Consider the following 5,563-nt stretch of genomic DNA (forward strand, 5'->3'; position numbering starts at 1 on the left):
AGACCGTGAGACTCCTATCTCCAATAAACCACCAGAAAACCGGAAGTGGCGCTGTAGCTCAAGTGGTAGAGCACTCGCCTTGAGCTGAAGAGCTGAGGGACAACGCCCAGGCCCAGAGTTCAAGCCCCACGACAGACAAAAAAAAAAAAAAAAAAAAAATTATTCCAAAGAGAACAAGCCCTATCATAGTCTTAATATCTCCCATACCTACAACAGTACCTAGCACAAGGCTGGCATTCTGCATCCCTGAATCCTTGTCCCCAGCCCTTTTTGCTTTCATTGTTTTCTGAGTAGGATGTTGCATTTATACCCAGCTGACCTGGACAGCAATAAGTCTTTATTTTGTTCATGGATAAAAATGCTGAGTTTTGGAAGGTATCTACTAAATCCATAGCTGTAAGGTTGTTGGTTAGATATAAATTGTAAAACTTCATTGAACATAGTAAGCAGGCCAGGAAAAACTAATGCAAAAAAAAACTGTTTATTATTACAATTCATAATGTCACATAAATCTACAGACTCCAACTATTGTTTTTTTGGGGGGAGGGGAACAAATAACTATGATGGGTTACTAGTTTTTTTACAAATGCATTAAAGGATCATGCAAAGCTGCCTACATTAGACACACTCCTGGGACACAAGTCTGCACATTCCTTTGCAACAGGTCCTGTGATGGCAGAACCTTTCATCTCCCCTTTATTGTTTACCATGACACCTGCATTAGCTTCAAAATAAAGAACACACCATCTTTTCTCTCGTATGACTTTCATTGTAGAATTACCACTACCTGATATACATTCTTTCTTAGCCCTAGTTTACCTTTCTTAACTGTAGTCATCACCATGCAACTACACGAGCAGTAGGAAGTCTGTTCAGTCATCCCTTAATCCCTTTATCCCCTTTACAGAGATGATATACAGGTTTTTGGCTCTGGTATTGTCAGCACAGTTGATCACAGCATCTATGGGAAGACCCAGCGAAATCCAAAATTTCACATAGGAAGACCCACCACGTCCTCGTTTCAACATCTTGGTTGCTGGAAAAGTACAGAAAGGACCAGACTCCAGCTTTTAAAAAATATAATTTATTTGTTCAATTCCAGATCCTGAAGGAATCATTGTTGATCATTTTAATTTTTTAAATTGTACTTTATGCGTGTGTTGTACTCAGAATTGAACCCAGAGTCTTTTGTGCTACTAAACATGTACTTTGCTACTAAGCTACAAGTTATATTTTAAATTATCAGAGCCATATTCTACATTTTTTGTCTTGCTATAATTTAAAAGCATTTTATAACCATTTATTAGTTGTACAAGGGAAGATTTATTATGACATTTCCATACATGAATATAATGGAACTTCGCATCCCTTGTCCCCTTCATCACCCTCCTTCTGCCTCCCCTCACTCCCTAAAAGACTCAAAAGTGTTTTGAACACACATTTCTGTAGGGGAGGCCACCCTCTTTTCCTCTCTTCCTCTTAGATTCCGGGGAGGGGGATTTCCTGGAAATTTGACTGACAAGTGACAGATTAACAAGGTAAAACATAAGATTAACAAGATTTACATGATATGAAAAACCTGAATAAACAGGTAAGCCTAAGTGGGTTTTTTTTTTTTTGCTTTTTGCTTTTGTTTTGTTTGTTTGTTATTGTTGGTCGTTGAGCCTGAATTCTAGACCTGGGCGCTGTCCTTCAGCTCTTTAGCTCAAGGCTAGCACTCTACTACTTGAGCCACAGCGTCCACTTCTGACTTTTTCTGTTTATATGGTGCTGAGGAATCGAACCCAGGGCCTCATGCATGCAAGGCAAACACTACCACTGAGCCACCTTCCCAGCCCAAGCCTAAGTGTTTGTTTTGTTTTGTTTTGTTTTTTTGGTTGTGGGGCTTGAACTAACTCTGGGCTTGGGCGCTGTCCCTGCGCTCTTCAGCTCAAGTTGAGCACTCCACCACTGGGGCAACAGCACCACTTCCTAGCCTAAGTGTTTTTTTTTTTTGGGGGGGGGGTCTGGTTGTGGGGCCTGAACTCTGGGCCTGGGCGCTGTTCCTCAGCTCTTCAGCTCAAGGATAGCGCTCTACCACTTGAGCCACAGCGCCACTTCCGGCTTTTTTCTTTTTGCTTATGTGGTGCTGAGGAATCGAACCCAGGGCCTCTGGCATGCAAGGCAAGCACTCTACCACTGAGCCACCTTCCCAGCCCCTGTTTTTATACATTTAGTAATGTAGCTTAAAATGTAAAATGGTGGGGAGATGTCATAGAACAGATTCCTCTCAGCATTGTCATTCCCCTACCCAAGAAAAAGCAATGATGCTCCCTTCTTCTGTGTATACAAAGAATATCACTCATATGCTTTAGGGGAGAAGAAGAAGAAAGGCTTAGAATCCTCCCAATATCTGTGTTCCTCAAATTCCTGCATTTTTCTTGCCAAGGTGCCATATTTTAGGGTATATGTTCAGAACTCCATCAGCTCCAATATACAGTATGTATATTTTATGCCTAAATTTGTGTACTAATACATTATATACATTTTACACGTGCAAAATAGAAATCTTAATTTCCTCCCCCCCACCAAATTGTGAAGACCAGCACTGTGACATTTGCATGTAATCCCCACTACTTGGAAGGTAGAACCAGGAGGATTACTTCAGCCCAGTCATTTGAGGTCAGCCCAGGTAATATAGCAAGACACTGTCTCAAAACAAGCAAACACCAGACTTTGTGCATATTCTAGTCCCCACTTGGATGTATTTTGTGCCTGTGCCATCCTTGTGGAGACCATGGGCATTGCAGCCACTGATGCACTGTGATTATCTTAGGCAGAGAGGAGCCCTAAAGTGAGCATAAACAAGAAGTTAATTAACTCCTACTTCTGAAGAACTGAGATCCAACACAATGTAAGTGCTCAGTAATGTTATTTACATAAATTACAATACAATCACTTATCCCCATGTGAACAGGTTATTTTTCTTGCTCTCTGGAGTGGTATAAATAGTTGTATGATATATTGAACAAATTAGTATCTGTACTGCCTTTAACTAGTACTCACAAAGTTAAAAAAAAATCTAGTACTTAAATTCAGATCATGTAATTTTTTTGTTGTTTTGTGTTGTATTGAAAAGGTGATATATAAGTCAGGTATTGAGTACATTTATTTTTTAACAGTGTCACTCCCTCTTTTTCTCCCAGTTTTTCCCTCCCTTCTTTCTCTCCTCCCCAAGTTGTAAAGTTCATTTCCAACATAGTGTCTACTTAGTATTACTGCTGAATTAGTTCACCCTTTGCATGTAATGCTTCATGAAGCCTCTCTCTGTGCCTTTGTCAGCTCACCTTTTTTTTTCTTAAGATTTTTGTGCTCATTACTTATGTAACTGTATCCCCTCTGTACATCACTTTTATAATAAAATTTAATATATAGGTAAAAGATTTTGAACTCACAAGAGGAAGCTTTCAACAGCCATTCTTTCTCATTTACACATTAAAATATTTATTTTTTCTCTATCCAAAATCCACAGATTTTAATCTTAACCTTATTTGTAATATCTCTCCCTTTATTTATATATTTTATTATAGCCACAAAAAATTTGTATATTGTATATTGTATAATGTATATTTGTATAATAATATTATTATTGATCATTCAGTTTCATCACTAATTCTAATGCTTTTAAAATTATGTCTTGTAAATTTGTATTTTTGTGACTATTTTAACAGTCCTTCCCACCTGGTTGATTCAAGACTCTGTTGAATCATACTACATATTAATATAAAATTTTTTGTGTTGATCAAAAGATTAGAAACCAGGAGGTAGTTCTACTTGAGAACCAGCAGGTTTCTCTACTTTCTCAACTTTTGTCATTTCATCAGGAAAACAGATTTGCTTTCTTTTTTATTTCACTTGATCATAGCAGTGCATATTGACTTGTACTGAGTTGAATGTGTTCAACAAGATTTTTCTCATCTCTCAGATCTTTTGCTGCCTGCAATTTCTTTTTCCTTTTGCCAGTACTGATGATTAAACTGAGAGAGTTTCCCCATTGCTCAGTTTGCTTGCTCAGCTGGCACTCTACCACTTGAGCTATACCTCTAGCCCAGCTCTTTGCTGGCTATTTTGGGAGTAGAGTTTCCAAACTGAATTTTTCTGCCTAGATAACATCAAACCATGATCTTCAGGATATCAGTTTCCTGAGTAATTATAGGTATGAGTTATGGGTTCCCAGCTGATGCCTGCATTCTTAACAATTGGAAGTAAGAGTGTACTCTTCATTTGAATAACAATTATTGATCTTCATTCAGCAATGATTATTGAGCTCAAGGCTGTCATGCAGCAAAACACTGCACACCCCTACTTAGAAGAATGCTTTCTTCAACAGCTGCTCTTGGAGCAATGAAGACAGCTATAACTTTCTGTTCATGACCTACAAACCTTTGCCACAACTAGTCTATCTAAAAGTTTTGCCCGTTCAATTCACTGTTTTTCTTTTTCACTCACTAATTGTAATATCTAATTACTCAATGACTTCTTTTCACTTTGAGCTTTGTCAACTTTTTCTTTCAAAAGTTATCATCTTTGGCCATAATGATCCCCAACGTCGCTGCATCATGAGGCTGAACATCTTCAAAACATCCATCCAGTAAGATGCTTTAGACTAGGAACCAGTGAGTTTATCCCATTTTTCTCTCTTTTAGAATGGGAGTGTTAACTGCAATCTCAGTTCTGTGGTGGGTGTGATTCTGAGGGAAACTGATTATTTCTATGGTCATGCATAATAGAATCACAGGGATTTGTTGGAGTCCATTGTGAATCACTCAAAGATCCTGAATGGATTTTTTTAAGAGTTGTTTCCCTCGGAGAGAATATTATTGATTCTATGCTTGGGAAGAAGAGAGACATGGCCATATGGCCTACCAAAAGAGTTGACTATTGGAGACATTTCTGATGTTCCCTCATAACTACATTTCCTTTACTGCTACACGGAAGTTTCACCTGGAGAAGGGAATGGCCATATACTCATTGTAGCCAAAAGGCTATGGATGAAAGTGACATATGCCTTTTGAGGGTCAAAACACTTCATTGCCATAGGAAACCTCAATATGTCCCGTGCTACTGTGATCAGTTATAATTTTCCAGATTGGGGCACCTCCATCAGCCTGAAGAGAGAATTATAGAAAGAACCCTTTCCTACCAATCAACCTAAAACTTGACATGTAATAAGAATGAGATTCATATGTGTGTGTGTGTGTGTGTGTGTGTGTGTGTGTGTGAGAGAGAGAGAGAGAGAGAGAGAGAGAGAGAGAGAGAGAGAGAGAGAGAGAGAGAGAGAGAGAGAGAGAGAGCATGTGCGTGTGTGCCTATTTGGGGGCTTGAACTCAGGGTCTGGGCACTGTCCCTGGTCTTTTCAGTCATGTCTAGTGTTCTACCCCTTGAATCACAGCTCTACTTCTGATTATTTGGTGGTTAATTGGAGATAAGAGTTTCACAGACTTTCCTGCCTGGGCTGGCATTGAACTTCCATCCTCATATCTCAGCCTCCTGAGAAGCTCAGCTTATGGGTGTTAGCCACCAG

At 39.1% G+C, this 5,563-nt stretch overlaps 1 pseudogene; it reads right to left on the reverse strand.

Annotated features, from left to right (window-relative positions):
* Positions 1-599: 599 nt before the first annotated feature.
* On the reverse strand, positions 600-1,028 carry LOC138819046 (large ribosomal subunit protein uL14 pseudogene; annotated as a pseudogene).
* Between the last annotated feature and the right edge of the window lie 4,535 nt (positions 1,029-5,563).

This window comes from Dipodomys merriami, unplaced genomic scaffold, assembly GCF_024711535.1.
Source record: "Dipodomys merriami isolate MVZ:Mamm:240054 unplaced genomic scaffold, mDipMer1.0.p SCAF_8, whole genome shotgun sequence".
NCBI lineage: Eukaryota > Metazoa > Chordata > Mammalia > Rodentia > Heteromyidae > Dipodomys > Dipodomys merriami.